At 46.1% G+C, this 19076-nt stretch overlaps 1 protein-coding gene across 2 annotated transcripts in view; it reads left to right on the top strand.

The window, feature by feature from the left end:
• CCDC102A (coiled-coil domain containing 102A) overlaps positions 1-19076 on the top strand; it is a 272741-nt gene that overhangs the window by 34590 nt on the left and 219075 nt on the right. The gene's annotated exons all lie outside the window — the stretch shown is intronic.

Here is a 19076-nt window from a genome sequence, read left to right as displayed (position 1 = left end):
TGAGGTAGAAGATTGTGGATTTTCTGTATGTACCTCAATTATTTTCACTGCTGTGCCATCGGGACCAAATGAGGAAGGGGCAAATGTAGACAGAAGAAAATAGACTTAGAGGTCTTTTGAGAGAGCCTCAACAGCCCCCCCACCACTTTAGTATAAGGTGTTATAAATACATCTTAAATTGTTGCTCTCACCTATTTGCTTTTTTATTTTTCTTCCTCTACGTGCTCCACATTGCTCTGTCTCTCACCCGTTTGCTTTTCTCTCTCCCCCACCTGCTCTTTCCTATTGGTTCCACCCCGAATTGCTTTCCTCCACCTATTAGAAAAAAAGAACACGTCAATGCTTTGTTTTTCTTTTTTTTCACCCATCCAACTCAGATCGGTAATTAAAAAGAAAAAAAATACAAGTGTAATTTTATAGCATGCGTGGTGAGCAGGCCTACAAAAAGACAAGGCTGAAAGAGTCATCAGCATTTTAGTATTCTTTAGCCAAGCTGCACTGCATTTAGAATGTTCTACTGCATCGCTTAAGACCCCTTGCAAAGCCAATCGGTCCCAAAGGTGAGACCTGTTGGCTTTGCCAGTGCTTGTTTAGATTGAGGCGGGCCAAGCAGCTTCCTCAAGAATCAAGTTTTCGAAGAAAAATGACAAAATAAACAAGTAATGCCAAAACCAAAAGGCTGGCAGCCAACGTCAGGCCTATTGCCTTTGCCAGTTCTTGTTCATAGCTGTCATTGGAACAGCACTAGTCTCTCTCCCTTCTTTTGTCCAGGCTTTCTGAATATTGTGGTTGCTTTTCAGCCTTGACCCTGAAAAATTGTCAGGCTGGAGCGGTGTTTCAGTGTCATATGTCCGTCAGCCCTGATGACAGTGTTGGAAATCCTAGAGCTGGGATTGTTCTTGCAGAGTCAAACACAAAGAGATTCAAGCAGAGTTGTGTTACTCTTACAGAAATGTGGGGCAGTGATGCAGTGTTGTAGGAAAGTACCATCTTGCCTGGCATGTTACCCCCATTTTTCACTGTATATATGTTGTTTTAGTTGTATGTGTCACTGGGACCCTGCTAGTCAGGGCCCCAGTGCTCATAAGTGTGCCTGAAGGTGTTACCTGTGTTATGACTAACTGTCTCACTGAGGCTCTGCTAATCAGAACCTCAGTGGTTATGCTCTCTCATTTCTTTCAAATTGTCACTAACAGGCTAGTGACCAATTTTACTAATTTACATTGGCTTACTGGAACACCCTTATAATTCCCTAGTATATGGTACTGAGGTACCCAGGGTATTGGGGTTCCAGGAGATCCCTATGGGCTGCAGCATTTCTTTTGCCACCCATAGGGAGCTCTGACAATTCTTACACAGGCCTGCCACTGCAGCCTGAGTGAAATAACGTCCACGTTATTTCACAGCCATTTTACACTGCACTTAAGTAACTTATAAGTCACCTATATGTCTAACCTTTACCTGGTAAAGGTTGGGTGCTAAGTTACTTAGTGGTGGGCACCCTGGCACTAGCCAAGGTGCCCCCACATTGTTCAGGGCCAATTCCCCGGACTTTGTGAGTGCGGGGACACCATACACGCGTGCACTACATATAGGTCACTACCTATATGTAGCTTCACAATGGTAACTCCGAATATGGCCATGTAACATGTCTATGATCATGGAATTGCCCCCTCTATGCCATCCTGGCATAGTTGGCACAATCCCATGATCCCAGTGGTCTGTAGCACAGACCCTGGTACTGCCAAACTGCCTTTCCCGGGGTTTCACTGCAGCTGCTGCCAACCCCTCAGACAGGCATCTGCCCTCCTGGGGTCCAGCCAGGCCTGGCCCAGGATGGCAGAACAAAAGACTTCCTCTGAGAGAGGGTGTTACACCCTCTCCCTTTGGAAAATGGTGTGAAGGCAGGGGAGGAGTAGCCTCCCCCAGCCTCTGGAAATGCTTTCATGGGCACACATAGTTCCCATTTCTGCATAAGCCAGTCTACACCGGTTCAGGGACCCCTTAGCCCTGCTCTGGCACGAAACTGGACAAAGGGAAGGGGAGTGACCACTCCCCTGACCTGTACCTCCCCTGGGAGGTGCCCAGAGCTCCTCCAGTGTGCTCCAGACCTCTGCCATCTTGGAAACAGAGGTGCTGCTGGCACACTGGACTGCTCTGAGTGGCCAGTGCCATCAGGTGATGTCAGAGACTCCTTCTGATAGGCTCCTTCAGGTGTTGCTAGCCTATCCTCTCTCCTAGGTAGCCAAACCCTCTTTTCTGGCTATTTAGGGTCTCTGTCTCTTGGGATTCCTTAGATAACGAATGCAAGAGCTCATCCGAGTTCCTCTGCATCTCTCTCTTCACCTTCTGCCAAGGAATCGACTGCTGACCGCGCTGGAAGCCTGCAAAACTGCAACATAGTAGCGAAGACGACTACTGCAACTCTGTAATGCTGCTCCTGCCGCCTTCTCGACTGTTTTCCTGGTGGTGCATGCTGTGGGGGTAGTCTGCCTCCTCTCTGCACTAGAAGCTCCGAAGAAATCTCCCGTGGGTCGACGGAATCGTCCCCCTGCAACCGCAGGCACCAAAGAACTGCATCACTGGTACCCTGGGTCTCCTCTCCGCATGACGAGCGAGGTCCCTTGAATCCAGCAACTCTGTCCAAGTGACTCCCACAGTCCAGTGACTCTTCTGTCCAAGTTTGGTGGAGGTAAGTCCTTGCCTTCCCACGCCAGACTGCATTGCTGGGAACCGCGACTTTTGCAGCTACTCCGGCCTCCGTGCACTTCCGGCGGAAATCCTTTGTGCACAGTCCAGCCTGGGTCCACGGCACTCTAACCTGCATTGCACGACCTCCTAAGTTGTTCTCCGGCGACGTGGGACTCCTTTGTGCGACTTCGGGTGAGCACCGTTTCACGCATCCTCGTAGTGCCTGTTTCTGGCACTTCTGCGGGTGCTGCCTGCTGCTGAGAGGGCTCCTTGTCTTGCTCGACGCCCCCTCTGTCCCCTGACGCAATTGGCGACATCCTGGTCCCTCCTGGGCCACAGCAGCATCCAAAAACACTAACCGCACGATTTGCAGCTAGCAAGGCTTGTTGGCGGTCTTTCAGCGGGAAAACACTCCTGCACGACTCTCCACGGCGTGCGGGATCCGTCCTCCAAAGGGGAAGTCTCTAGCCCTTGTCGTTCTTGCAGAAACCTACGCTTCTACTGTCCAGTAGCAGCATCTTTGCACCCACAGCTGGCATTTCCTGAGCACCTGCCCATCTCCGACTTGCTTGTGACTTTTGGACTTGGTCCCCTTGTTCCACAGGTACCCTCGACTGGAAAGCCATCGTTGTTGGTTTGTGTCTTTCCTGCAGAATTCCCCTATCACGACTTCTATGTCCTCTGGGGAACTTTAGTGCACTTTGCACTCACTTTTCAGGGTCTTGGGGTGGGCTATTTTTCTAACCCTTACTATTTTCTAATAGTCCCAGCGACACTCTACAAGGTCACATAGGTTTGGGGTCCATTTGTGGTTCGCATTCCACTTTTGGAGTATATGGTTTGTGTTGCCCCTATCCCTATGTGTCTCCATTGCATCCTATTGTAACTATACATTGTTTGCACTGTTTTCTACTATTACTGCATATTTTGGTATTGTGTACATATATCTTGTGTATATTTGCTATCCTCATACTGAGGGTACTCACTGAGATACTTTTGGCATATTGTCATAAAAATAAAGTACCTTTATTTTTAGTATATCTGTGTATTGTGTTTTCTTATGATATTGTGCATATGACACTAGTGGTACTGTAGGAGCTTCACTCGTCTCCTAGTTCAGCCTAAGCTGCTCTGCTAAGCTACCATTATCTATCAGCCTATGCTGCTAGACACCCTATACACTAATAAGGGATAACTGGGCCTGGTGCAAGTACCCCTAGGTACTCACTACAAGCCAGTCCAACCTCCTACTTTGGTTGTGCAGCGGTGGGATAAGTGCTTTGAGACTACTTACCACTCTTGTCATTGTAATTTTCATAAGAGAAAAATATACAAAACAAGTTCAGTGTATGTACACATAACTAAAAAGTTTTGCATTTCCTCTTTTCACTCTTTTCTAAAGTGCTGAAAAGTTCTTCTAAACTTTCTATAAGTTCTAAAAAAGTTTTAAAAGTTTTTTTTCTGTCTTTCTAAAAGCTCTAAAAACTTTTTAATCACTTTTTCTGTCACTTAAACTCTTTCTAAAATGTCTGGCACAGGCCAAAATGTTGATCTGTCCAAACTTGCATATGACCACCTTAGCTGGAAAGGAGCAAGGAGTCTCTGTGTAGAAAGAGGTTTGAGTGTAGGGAAGAATCCTTCCTTGGAATTATTGCTTAACATGCTTAGAGAACAAGATAAGGCCAGAAGGGCCCCATCTGTTGAAAAAGTAGCTAATGGTTCCCAATCTGATCCAGGGACACCCCTAGGAAAAGATTCAGGAAAGAAACTTCAGAGCCTGCCCATTACTAGACAGTCTAGCATAGTTGGTACTGATGTAGAATCACACCATACAGATAGTGTTGTCTCACATCATAGCAAGAGCATTCATTCTCACCACAGTAGAAGTGATGTTTCTGTTAACCAAGCTGTTAGGGTGCCTTCTGTAAGGGACAGGTCTCCTTCTGTCCATTCTCACCATACTTCTGTTGCAAAACATGTCCCTCCCACCCACCCTGATGACAGATTGTTAGAAAGGGAGCTCAATAGATTGAGAGTGGAACAAACCAAACTGAAGCTCAAGAAGCAACAGCTGGATTTGGATAGACAGTCCTTAGAAGTAGAGAAGGAGAGACAGAAACTGGGTTTAGAAACCCATGGTGGCAGCAGCAGTATTCCCAATAGTCATCCTGCAAAAGAGCATGATTCTAGGAATCTGCACAAGATAGTTCCCCCTTATAAGGAGGGGGATGACATTAACAAGTGGTTTGTTGCACTTGAGAGGGCCTGTGTTGTACAGGATGTCCCTCAAAGGCAGTGGGCTGCTATCCTATGGCTATCATTTAGTGGAAAGGGTAGGGATAGGCTCCTTACTGTGAAAGAAAGTGATGCCAATAATTTTACAGTTCTTAAGAATGCACTCCTGGATGGTTATGGCTTAACCACTGAACAATACAGGATAAAGTTCAGAGAGACCAAAAAGGAGTCTTCACAAGACTGGGTTGATTTCATTGACCATTCAGTGAAGGCCTTGGAGGGGTGGTTACATGGCAGTAAGGTTACTGATTATGACATCCTGTATAACTTGATCCTGAGAGAGCATATTCTTAATAATTGTGTGTCTGATTTGTTGCACCAGTACTTGGTGGACTCTGATCTGACCTCTCCCCAAGAATTGGGAAAGAAGGCAGACAAATGGGTCAGAACAAGGGTGAACAGAAAAGTTCATACAGGGGGTGACAAAGATGGCAACAAGAAGAAGGATGGTAAGTCTTCTGACAAGGGTGGGGGCAAATCTAAAAATGAGTCTTCATCAGGCCCAAAAAAACACTCTCTTGGGGGTGGTGGGCCCAAATCCTCTTCTAATCAAAACAAAGAAAATAAACCATGGTGCTATTTATGTAAAATAAAAGGCCATTGGACAACAGATCCCAGTTGTCCAAAGAAAAGCACCAAGCCTCCTACCACTACAACCCCTACTGCTACACCTAGTGTCCCTACTAATAGCAGTGGTGGTGGGAGCAAACCTACTAATAGCCAATCCAAGGGAGTAGCTGGGCTCACTTTTGGTAACTTAGTTGGGGTTCGTCTGATTAGGGAGACCACAGAGGCTGTGTTAGTCTCTGAGGGGGCTATTGATTTAGCCACCTTGGTTGCTTGTCCCCTTAACATGGATAAGTACAAGCAACTACCCCTAATAAATGGTGTTGAGGTTCAGGCCTACAGGGACACTGGAGCCAGTGTGACTATGGTCATAGAGAAACTGGTCCACCCTGAACAACACCTACTTGGTCACCAGTACCAAGTAACCGATGTTCACAACAACACACTTAGCCACCCCATGGCTGTTGTAAATCTCAACTGGGGGGGGTTACTGGTCCAAAGAAAGTTGTGGTAGCTTCAGATTTACCTGTAGACTGTCTATTAGGGAATGACTTGGAGACATCAGCTTGGTCAGATGTGGAGTTGGAGGCCCATGCAGCAATGCTGGGCATCCCAGGGCATATGTTTGCTTTAACAAGGGCTCAGGCCAAAAAGCAAAAAGGACAGGGAAACGTGGATCCTGGAACAATGGACCAAGCGCTCCCTAAAGCTAGGGCTAATAGAAGTAAAGCACTTCCTACTATCCCTCCCTCTACAGTGGATTCTACTTCTGAGGAAGAAGAATTTCCACTCTGTGCAGAACCTACACCAGAGGAGCTGGAAGCAGACACTTCTGAGCTTTTGGGTGAAGGGGGGCCTGCCAGGGAGGAGCTGAGTGTGGCACAGCATACCTGTCCCACACTAGAGGGTCTAAGACAGCAAGCTGCCAAACAGGCTAATGGGGATGTCAGTGACTCTCACAGAGTTTACTGGGAGGACAACCTCTTGTACACTGAAGCAAGGGATCCTAAACCTGGAACTGCCAGGAGGTTAGTGATTCCTCAGGAGTACAGAAAGTTCCTCCTAACTCTAGCCCACGACATTCCCCTAGCTGGACATCTGGGACAAATGAAAACTTGGGACAGGCTTGTTCCCTTGTTTCATTGGCCTAGAATGTCTGAGGACACAAAAGAGTTTTGTAAGTCCTGTGAAACCTGTCAAGCCAGTGGCAAGACAGGTGGCACCCCAAAGGCACCCCTTATTCCACTGCCTGTGGTTGGGGTTCCCTTTGAAAGGGTAGGGGTTGACATAGTTGGCCTCCTTGACCCTCCTACTGCTTCAGGCAATAGGTTTATCTTGGTGGTAGTGGACCATGCCACAAGATATCCTGAAGCAATTCCTTTAAGGACCACTACAGCACCTGCAGTGGCAAAGGCCCTCCTGGGAATATTTTCTAGGGTGGGCTTCCCAAAGGAAGTAGTATCAGACAGAGGAAGCAATTTCATGTCTGCATACTTAAAGGCCATGTGGAAGGAGTGTGGTGTGACTTACAAGTTCACTACACCCTATCATCCACAAACAAATGGACTGGTGGAGAGATTTAATAAAACTCTCAAAGGCATGATTATGGGACTCCCTGAAAAACTCCGCAGGAGATGGGATATCCTTTTACCATGCCTCCTTTTTGCCTACAGGGAGATACCCCAGAAAGGAGTGGGCTTCAGCCCCTTTGAACTCCTCTTTGGACACCCTGTTAGGGATCCACTAACACTTGTCAAGGAGGGTTGGGAACAACCTTTAAAAGCTCCAAAACAAGATATTGTGGATTATGTACTTGGCCTCAGATCAAGGATGGCTGAGTATATGAAAAAGGCCAGTAAAAACCTTCAGGCCAGCCAAGAGCTCCAGAAGCAATGGCATGATCAGAAGGCTGTTTTGGTTCAGTACCAACCAGGGCAGAAAGTGTGGGTCTTGGAGCCTGTGTCCCCAAGAGCACCCCAAGATAAATGGAGTGGACCCCACATAATTGTTGAAAAGAAGGGTGAAGTCAACTACTTAGTTGACTTAGGCACTGCCAGGAGTCCCCTTAGGGTGCTCCATGTCAATCGCCTGAAACCCTACTATGACAGGGCTGATCTCACCCTGCTCATGGCAACTGATGAGGGACAGGAAGAAGACAGTGATCCTCTACCTGATCTCTTCTCTTCCACAGAACAAGATGCTCTAGTGGAAGGTGTAGTTTTGGCTGATTGTCTCACTGCTGAGCAGAAAGACCATTGCATAAATCTCCTGGGTCAGTTTTCTGAACTCTTCTCTACTGTGCCAGGTACCACTTCTTGGTGTGAGCACACTATAGATACTGGAGACAGCTTGCCTGTCAAAAGTAAGATCTATAGGCAGCCTGACCATGTCAGAGACTGCATAAACCAAGAGGTGCAGAAAACGCTAGAACTGGGAGTGGTTGAGCACTCTGAAAGTCCATGGGCCTCTCCTGTGGTACTTGTACCAAAACCTCATTCCAAGGATGGAAAGAAGGAAATGCGGTTTTGTGTAGATTATAGAGGTCTCAACCAGGTAACCAAAACTGATGCTCACCCTATACCCAGGGCAGATGAGCTCATAGATACACTGGCATCTGCCAAGTATCTAAGCACTTTTGATTTGACTGCAGGGTATTGGCAGATCAAATTATCAGAAGATGCTAAACCTAAAACTGCATTTTCAACCATTGGAGGCCATTACCAATTCACAGCAATGCCTTTTGGATTGAAAAATGCACCTGCCACTTTTCAGAGGTTGGTGAACACAGTCCTGCAAGGGCTGGAAGCTTTTAGTGCAGCATATTTGGATGATATAGCTGTCTTTAGCTCCAGTTGGGATGATCACCTGGTCCACCTATGGAAAGTTTTAGAGGCCCTGCAAAAGGCAGGCCTCACTATCAAGGCTTCAAAGTGCCAGATAGGGCAGGGGAAGGTGGTTTATCTGGGACACCTTGTTGGTGGGGAACAGATTGCACCACTTCAGGGGAAAATCCAAACTATTATAGATTGGGTTCTCCCTACTACTCAGACTCAGGTGAGAGCCTTCCTAGGCCTCACTGGGTATTACAGGAGGTTCATTAAGAACTATGGCTCCATTGCAGCCCCTCTTAATGACCTCACATCCAAAAAGATGCCTAAAAAGGTATTGTGGACAGATAGCTGTCAGAAAGCTTTTGAGGAGCTGAAGCAGGCCATGTGCTCTGCACCTGTCCTGAAAAGCCCTTGTTACTCTAAAAAATTCTATGTCCAAACTGATGCATCTGAATTGGGAGTAGGGGCAGTCCTATCACAACTTAATTCTGAGGGCCAGGATCAACCTGTTGCTTTTATTAGTAGGAGGTTGACCCCTAGAGAAAAGCGTTGGTCTGCCATTGAGAGGGAGGCCTTTGCTGTGGTCTGGGCACTGAAGAAGTTGAGGCCATACCTGTTTGGCACTCACTTCATTGTTCAGACAGACCACAAACCTCTACTTTGGCTAAAACAAATGAAAGGTGAAAATCCTAAATTGTTGAGGTGGTCCATATCCCTACAGGGAATGGACTATACAGTGGAATATAGACCTGGGAGTAGCCACTCCAATGCAGATGGACTCTCCAGATATTTCCACTTAGACAATGAAGACTCATCAGGTCATGGCTAGTCTTATCGTCCTTCGTTTGGGGGGGGGTTGTGTAGGAAAGTACCATCTTGCCTGGCATGTTACCCCCATTTTTCACTGTATATATGTTGTTTTAGTTGTATGTGTCACTGGGACCCTGCTAGTCAGGGCCCCAGTGCTCATAAGTGTGCCTGAAGGTGTTACCTGTGTTATGACTAACTGTCTCACTGAGGCTCTGCTAATCAGAACCTCAGTGGTTATGCTCTCTCATTTCTTTCAAATTGTCACTAACAGGCTAGTGACCAATTTTACCAAGTTACATTGGCTTACTGGAACACCCTTATAATTCCCTAGTATATGGTACTGAGGTACCCAGGGTATTGGGGTTCCAGGAGATCCCTATGGGCTGCAGCATTTCTTTTGCCACCCATAGGGAGCTCTGACAATTCTTACACAGGCCTGCCACTGCAGCCTGACTGAAATAACGTCCACGTTATTTCACAGCCATTTTACACTGCACTTAAGTAACTTATAAGTCACCTATATGTCTAACCTTTACCTGGTAAAGGTTGGGTGCTAAGTTACTTAGTGTGTGGGCACCCTGGCACTAGCCAAGGTGCCCCCACATTGTTCAGGGCCAATTCCCCGGACTTTGTGAGTGCGGGGACACCATTACACGCGTGCACTACATATAGGTCACTACCTATATGTAGCTTCACAATGGTAACTCCGAATATGGCCATGTAACATGTCTATGATCATGGAATTGCCCCCTCTATGCCATCCTGGCATAGTTGGCACAATCCCATGATCCCAGTGGTCTGTAGCACAGACCCTGGTACTGCCTAACTGCCTTTCCCGGGGTTTCACTGCAGCTGCTGCCAACCCCTCAGACAGGCATCTGCCCTCCTGGGGTCCAGCCAGGCCTGGCCCAGGATGGCAGAACAAAGGACTTCCTCTGATGTGAAGGCAGGGGAGGAGTAGCCTCCCCCAGCCTCTGGAAATGCTTTCATGGGCACACATGGTGCCCATTTCTGCATAAGCCAGTCTACACCGGTTCAGGGACCCCTTAGCCCTGCTCTGGCACGAAACTGGACAAAGGGAAGGGGAGTGACCACTCCCCTGACCTGTACCTCCCCTGGGAGGTGCCCAGAGCTCCTCCAGTGTGCTCCAGACCTCTGCCATCTTGGAAACAGAGGTGCTGCTGGCACACTGGACTGCTCTGAGTGGCCAGTGCCATCAGGTGACGTCCGAGACTCCTTCTGATAGGCTCCTTCAGGTGTTGCTAGCCTATCCTCTCTCCTAGGTAGCCAAACCCTCTTTTCTGGCTATTTAGGGTCTCTGTCTCTTGGGATTCCTTAGATAACGAATGCAAGAGCTCATCCGAGTTCCTCTGCATCTCTCTCTTCACCTTCTGCCAAGGAATCGACTGCTGACCGCGCTGGAAGCCTGCAAAACTGCAACATAGTAGCGAAGACGACTACTGCAACTCTGTAACGCTGATCCTGCCGCCTTCTCGACTGTTTTCCTGGTGGTGCATGCTGTGGGGGTAGTCTGCCTCCTCTCTGCACTAGAAGCTCCGAAGAAATCTCCCGTGGGTCGACGGAATCGTCCCCCTGCAACCGCAGGCACCAAAGAACTGCATCACCGGTACCCTGGGTCTCCTCTCAGCACGACAAGCGAGGTCCCTTGAATCCAGCAACTCTGTCCAAGTGACTCCCACAGTCCAGTGACTCTTCAGTCAACGTTTGGTGGAGGTAAGTCCTTGCCTCCCCACGCCAGACTGCATTGCTGGGAACCGCGACTTTTGCAGCTACTCCGGCCTCCGTGCACTTCCAGCGGAAATCCTTTGTGCACAGTCCAGCCTGGGTCCACGGCACTCTAACCTGCATTGCACGACCTCCTAAGTTGTTCTCCGGCGACGTGGGACTCCTTTGTGCGACTTCGGTGAGCACCGTTTCACGCATCCTCGTAGTGCCTGTTTCTGGCACTTCTGCGGATGCTGCCTGCTGCTGAGAGTGCTCCTTGTCTTGCTCGACGCCCCCTCTGTCCCCTGACGCAATTGGCGACATCCTGGTCCCTCCTGGGCCACAGCAGCATCCAAAAACACTAACCGCACGATTTGCAGCTAGCAAGGCTTATTGGCGGTCTTTCGGCGGGAAAACACTCCTGCACGACTCTCCACGGCGTGCGGGATCCGTCCTCCAAAGGGGAAGTCTCTAGCCCTTGTCGTTCTTGCAGAAACCTAAGCTTCTACTGTCCAGTAGCAGCATCTTTGCACCCACAGCTGGCATTTCCTGGGCACCTGCCCATCTCCGACTTGCTTGTGACTTCTGGACTTGGTCCTCTTGTTCCACAGGTACCCTCGACTGGAAATCCATCCTTGTTGCATTGTTGGTTTGTGTCTCTCCTGCAGAATTCCCCTATCACGACGTCTATGTCCTCTGGGGAACTTTAGTGCACTTTGCACTCACTTTTCAGGGTCTTTGGGTGGGCTATTTTTCTAACCCTTACTATTTTCTAATAGTCCCAGCGACCCTCTACAAGGTCACATAGGTTGGGGGTCTATTCTTGGTTCGCATTCCACTTTTGGAGTATATGGTTTGTGTTGCCCCTATCCCTATGTGTCTCCATTGCATCCTATTGTAACTATACATTCTTTGCACTGTTTTCTAATACTATTACTGCATATTTTGGTATTGTGTACATATATCTTGTGTATATTTGCTATCCTCATACTGAGGGTACTCACTGAGATACTTTTGGCATATTGTCATAAAAATAAAGTACCTTTATTTTTTGTATATCTGTGTATTGTGTTTTCTTATGATATTGTGCATATGACACTAGTGGTACTGTAGGAGCTTCACTCGTCTCCTAGTTCAGCCTAAGCTGCTCTGCTAAGCTACCATTATCTATCAGCCTATGCTGCTAGACACCCTATACACTAATAAGGGATAACTGGGCCTGGTGCAAGGTGCAAGTACCCCTAGGTACTCACTACATGCCAGTCCAGCCTCCTACAAGTGTATTGTGTACAAAGACACAGAGGTGTGGTATAGAAATTTTGCTTCCAGTCACACAAACCCATCCGAGCCTCAGGCTCTGGAGAAATATCTCTAGGAATTTACTGCAGGGAGTGGCACCCTGGCCTTTCAAAATGTACTCTGTTCTTGTGTCCGTAATGACATCCTCACCGCTTGCTTGGCCTCTTTCTAAACGTTATTAAATGTTGATCTGTAGGGCAAGCCCTCCTCCCTCATCCTGCATTCAGGAGCTGCTGCAGAGAGAACAGGCCCAGACGTGGACACACTAACGTTTGTGGCTGGTAAAAGCCACATCTTTATATTAAATAGATAGCGTTCCTCTTAAAGTGCTTAATCAGTGACTGAATTGTGAGAATTGGTGCGTAAAGACTAAGGGCCTTCTTCAAAGTTTGTCGGACAGTACACTCCACTACAAATATGGCGGGTATCCCATGCCCGAATTACTAGTGTATTATATGGCCCGTCTGATGCAGTGGACGGGACATCCCCCACTTTTTGATAAGAGTGTCTGGGTGACGGACTCTAAAGAAGGCCCTAAATGTCACGGGCTTCCTTGTCCTGCATCATTTGGTGGTAGGTGAGGGGTTGTGACTGTCTGTGCCCTGCACTGACCCTGGGAATAAAATGCACGAGGCATAGATGAGAAATACTCTTTATTCATCCCTTCAAGGGGTAGAGCAACAGTGATGACTCAAATGAATGAAGGATTACACTGATGTTTTACTTGATGGCATTCGATGCAAGGTATGAATTATAACACCTCAGGTCCCACTCCGCGCTGCACTCCCGTATGCTATTTACTTTGTCTTTTGGAAATTGCTACTATTATACTATGGCTTTCAGAAATGTATAGAAACCCACAATGGTCAAGTAACCCCCACGTCACCAGTGACATCCTCAGGTTGGCCTGGCTTTTTAGCCAGTGGCATTCTGGTATTAGTAGTTTAGCAGGTAACGGTTTACATATGTGTTTATACTTTTAAATATGGGGTCCCAGCAGTCAGGTGCTGATGATTTAAAAGTAGGACTAATTTAGGGTGTCTTGGAGCCACTTCACCTCTACAGGAGCTCACAGATCCCCCAATGTGTGCAAAGAGGCTGAGATAAAGAATGGTTACTTTTCTTTTCTTTTCTTATGGTTTATACATTTTGGAAGCTCAACCCACAAAACATTGAAGACAAGGTAACCTAGTTATAGCAAATCCTGGTTGAGGTGACACAAAATGTAAGAAAGGTTTACGTAGCAGTGGACTGTGACAGTTCACATTGTGGAGTAAGAAGGATGTCTGTAGTGGGGTAAAGAGTTCTGTGGCAGTGCTTGTAGAGATGAACAAAAAGTTGACTATGAACGCGTAGAATTAATTGAGTTATTAGTCGGTAATTCCTGTACAAATTAAGCATGGTGCCTGAGCTCCTTCGGCAAGAGAACATCGCAACCACTAGTACAGTAAGTCAGAGCGTCTTAAATCAGGTAGCAAGAAAGGTATCAGGAGAGGACCAATGTTTTCCTGCGAGAGGAGAACGAATCCTTGGGAACCGACTTTGGCCACGTAAATGGGCTCCAAATGGTAAGAAGTGGGATCGGAGAAGTTAGATACCATAAAGACACTTACTTCTATATGTAGTTGTTTAGTCTTCTAGGTTGACCAGCTGTAAATAGATATGGCATCTCTTGTCTGTCGTCATTAAAGTGAAGGAACTCACAACCCCCTGACTTCTATGGCTGCCACACTCAATGGTCAAAGTCTCTAGCCATGCCTTCAGCCAACAACCGCATCAGCCGAGAAGTGACAGCACCTTTGCCGAACTAGCAATCAACTCTACTCAAAGGCAGCAGAAGATACACTTACAAATGTGTTGAGTTGACACATTTGGGGAACATTGTTTCTTTAAACTAGCAGGCTGCCTTTTTGTTGTGGTGTAGAGGCCACCAGCAGAAGGCTACTTGCGTGACTTAGAAATGGACTTAATGGCAGGAAGTAGCTGGAGGTTTCACCTATTTTAGACTTGATAAACAGTTCCACCTTGGTTGTGGCAGCAATCAAGGTGGAATGATCATCCTGTATTCTTATCCTGCCTTTAATACAGCGAACAGCACTGGACGCAGAGCTGTATGGCGCACACCTGCAGCCAAAACTTGCGGTGACTCCTACACAGCACCTGCAACCGCTCCGCCTTCAGCATTGTGGAGCGCCTCCAAATGAGGTAGAAGGAAAGAGGTTTGCACTGCTGATCCCCATGTGGTACCTGCTCTGTGTGTGCGAAGGAAGCTTTTACCTCTAATTTCTGTGCAGCACTGGTCTTGCATGTGCAAGGGATGGCTCCCCTTGAACCGTGATGGTTCCGTAGTGTGTGTTTATGCCTTTTTGAATCTTGAGAAAACGTTTTCATTATATAAAAATCTAAACGGCTGCCATTGACAATTTTATCTCCTTCAAGTGGAAGACCACCATCTATCATTCACTAAATATTATTCCATAGCTTTAAGTAGGTCTGTTCCTCCTTGTTTAATACACAGTAGTAATTAAACATGGAGATTGAAGTGGATCCCTATTGGGCCCAATATTCATATCCTTAACTTTACTGGCAAAAACACTGATCGATTTCTGAACATGCAAAAAATATAAGGGTAATCCATGTCGACAGTTTAGTTCCTGATTATATTTCACATGATTTAATTAATCTTTAATTTCAAAAGAGTGTTTGCTATATTGAAGATGCTGTGTTTTTGTCTTTTTTGTGCTGCATATTACTCTTGTACAGTGCACACTTTGAAGTGAGTCATCTCCAGGTATTTATAACTGGCCGCTACTGGGAGCTCTGCGGTTGAGCCTGACAGCAGTGCCAGTTTCTCACAGTGCCCATTTGTCCAAAAAAGTGTTCAGAATACAAGGTCAGCCAATCTTTGGCATCCCTGCAGAGCCCACAGAGCAATGGCCACTTGTTGCAGTTGTGATTCTGCGCAAATGTGTGTGAAGGAGGTCCACAGATGCCAACGCGAAAGTAAAAGAAAATTGAGTGATTGTACTCGAGTAGGTGCGTTGTAGTGTTGAAGGAGATGGGAGGAAGTGCATTCAGGAGAGAGTGCAAAGAGGGAGCTAATGGGGTATCAGATAGGCATATGGAGGAGATGTGGCGAGAAGGTTGTACATGTCTATTATATAGAGAAGAGGACAAGAATGAGCCGCTCTTAAGAGCACTGTCCGTTCTTACACCCCACAGCAATGTTTAAGTCACAGTCTCACAATTTCAGAATTTAAACATTTTCAGTCTTAATTGTTTACAGGCAAATCGTTCTTTTTTTCTTATTTGTCTCAATCCTGTAAACGTCATTGACAAAGCCAATAGTCCTGTCTGGCTTTAGGTATATGTCAGTTGTGTTATATCTCTGCCTACAGTAACAAAAAGCTCGGAGAGCTACCTGTTGGGTCGCACACTATGAGATTCACAGAAATGTATTTAACATGTTTAAGCCACACCCTTATCTACACATGTCATGCACCTTTCAGAGACATCCCAACGTTTCATCCCACTTAAAGCGCTATGTTATCGTGACCATAGAATTTACTTGCGCGCTTCCGTGCTATTACAGTGGCAATGTCCATACTGTGAGAGGCCACCTTGCTACATCCTTTTCTTTTTCTCTGCCTTTATATAGTGCTTTTTTGCAGTGTTGTTTATTTCTCTGTTATTTTATGTTAACAGATTTGCTTTGTGCTGCGTCGTCTTTAGTAGGATCCCTGAGCATTGTGGAGTTCAGTTATCTTCACAGCCTGGTTCTGAGGTTTCCGGCGTGATTTAATGTATCTTTTTGTAATACAGACAAACGTGAAAAATAAAGCTGCTAAATTCGTTAATGCAAACAGTCAGATTTACGTATCACCTGATCCCTGTAAACATGCACGAAATCTCTGTTGAGGACAAGGGCGTAGCTTTTGGGGGTGTTTGGGGTGTTACACCCCTAATAAATGCATCATGTAAGAAATAGATGGGAAGGAGTGCTTTCCGTCGGGTATAGTGAGGTGTCTCGGATTTCCCCTAGGACTTTTACATGCACATTCAGACTAACACACATACACACACACACACACTCTCCTCTCTGTTTCAAAGTTCTTTAAAAATGTTGGTTGGTTTGCAAAGTATTTTAAGTACCATCAACACTCCGCACTGCTCCCCATTTCTATGGCCCCTTAACACCCCCACACCCCCCCTCCCCCATTGTCCTGCTTCTCAGATAATGTATGTTAAAAAGCTATGCCACTGTGATAGTTGGGAAATCTGAAGCTCACCCCCCTCCCATCTACCTGACCAACCTACGCCCCCATCCGAAAAGGGATACCGACTATTAAAATCTTAGAACGGCCTTCGCGTTGAGTGACAGAATCCGCGAACACATTCCAGTAAGGTCCTGGAGAAACCGCCACCGTTGCGGATTACTTGAAACACGTGTAAATACAGCCATGGAAACAGTCCCCAGCTGAGGAACAAAAGGAACGTTCACCCCAGCCACATTGAAGCCCATGTGTCACCCGAGTCTGTTCGCAAATGTTTCCGCAGACATCATGAAACCATTACCACATAAATTCTTCCAACCTAGACAATGAGAAATGTGTGTTTCTCATAAGCTTGTTGTTGAACCAGAGGGGGGAAAAATAAATCTCGAAAATACACATGGCTGACAAGGATTTGAACAAAATTTCAAACAGGAAGGGCCTCGAGATCGCAGTCGAGGGATGGCGGTGTTGCCTTAGTAATGTTACTTTCTATAAAAACAGCTTGTGTGTTTTAACCATAGACAATAAAATGCTGGGGATTTCAGAAGTGACCTCACAAACCATTTGACCTTAATGACATCATAGGTAGTGACATCATATGACCCAGTGGTTCCCAGCCTGTGGACGGGAACCCCCGGGTCCGCAAAGCCTCTTTATGGGGTCTGTGACTGCTGAGAAAATTATAAAATATTGACAGATTAGGTCCCTAGCTTTCAGTAAACACTCAGTGGGAGTCCCCCAGATTCCAATAATAATTGATAAAGTGGGGGTCCAGAGAACTCAAAAGGTTGGGAACCACTGATCTGACCAATTACCCCAGATCTTCTGGGGGCAGTAGTCACATGACCTACACTCTGATAACATCATGATAACCGACATTGTTGAAGTTGTTGAAATTTCAAAGCATTTGCATGATTAATTTTGCAACCTCTTAGATCAGGGATAGCAAAGGACTTCCCTGGGGTCGCAAGGGGCAAGACAAAGATCACAGATGGAATGACAAATTGAATTTCATATTTTTTAAATTCGTTTCCACCCATTTTCGATGGACAAACATGCTCAAAATCTTTTTCCCAGAAGAAGGTAAAAGTGCTCACACTATTTAACAAACCATATCAAAACATTTACTACTAATAACCAAGCATAGTTAAAGCCAGTAGGTCTGGCATGCATTTTGACTGTTTTATTTATATATATATTTTAAAGTAAGCAAAAAAGGAATACTTTCAATGTGCATGCATGAATGAATGAATTAAATAAACTTGAATAGCACAAAACAGTTGCTCCAAAAAGGAGCGTCTCGGAGCTAGGTGAAGAAGTAAGACATAGAGGAGGAAAGGCGAGAATGGGTTCCATCAACATTAGATCCCTCTAAAGAGTGGGTCTTAAGGAGACTCTTGAATGAGTTCCCTGAAGTGGCACCTTTGATGAAGACTGGTAAGCGAGTCCAGAGTTTTGGGACCCAAAAATAGAGAGAGCGTCCATCAGCTCTGGACTTTTTGCATGTAGGAGATTAAAAAAATGAATGTGTTGTGTATGATCTTAGTACTTTTGAAATCTGAGTCCCACATGCATTGCAAAGGAAGCACTCCCTAGGAAACGGAATGATATGCCAAAGATTCAATAGCATGCGCTGACTGGGCTGCGCTGTCAAGCCAGACCTAATAAGAAGAAACAAGCATTTACAATGCAGTGGGTCTCGCATTTGCTAAACTTAGAGCTATTAACGTTCTAAAGTCCTAACTGGACTTTTATTGCCACATAAAATAAAAATGAAAAGTAACATAATTTTACATAAGTGAGCCGATTTAAAGCGCCACGCCATGAGCGTGAAGGAGCATACAAAATTAAACAGAAGTTCGCTCGCAGTCGAACGTATCGGTACATGTGCAGCAAGAGTGGGCTGTGTAGGAAATAAAAATAAAAAGTAGTCCAGAAACCATGCTGAAAACGCAGAGCCTCGTATGTTTTTAGTAGTTGGGCTGTGCGCTTGAGGAGGGATAAACACCGTAAAAGACATGACCTATTCATGCCTTCCACTAAGGAAATCAAGCTAATTTTAAAAGACAAGCCCACAAGCCAACCAAACTGATGTGTGTGCGCTGTTAAAAGCCCACAGAGACATTACAGCAGGCTAGAGTGCTTGTGTGCTTGACCCAAAAAAAATATCCAGCTAACTGTGTTTTGGTCCTTGGTTACTTTGCTTGAGATGGGGGAGCAGCAAAGTTTATAAGGTAAAGGAGGACAAACTTATTTTGTCCAATTTAACACCCATTGCGATTGCTGGAATGAGCTAGCCAGTGGTTCCCAACCTTCTGACTTCTGTGGACCCCCATTTAATGGTTACTGGAACCCGGGGACCCCCACCTAATCATTTTTGCAGTCCAGGGACCCCCCATTAGGTCATTGCTGAAAGCTGGGGACCTAATCAGGTAATAATGTTTAATTTTCTAAGCAGTCGCAGCCCCCCTGAAGAGGCTTCGTGGACCACCAGGGGTTGGGAACCACTGAGCTAAACAACAAACTTTTGTGCAGTGTGACACTAAAGTTGGTAGTTACAGAGCCTACTTTTTCTAGTGTGTTA

Source organism: Pleurodeles waltl, chromosome 12 (assembly GCF_031143425.1).
Source record: "Pleurodeles waltl isolate 20211129_DDA chromosome 12, aPleWal1.hap1.20221129, whole genome shotgun sequence".
Taxonomy (NCBI): domain Eukaryota; kingdom Metazoa; phylum Chordata; class Amphibia; order Caudata; family Salamandridae; genus Pleurodeles; species Pleurodeles waltl.
This window is presented reverse-complemented; position numbering and strand designations above follow the sequence as displayed.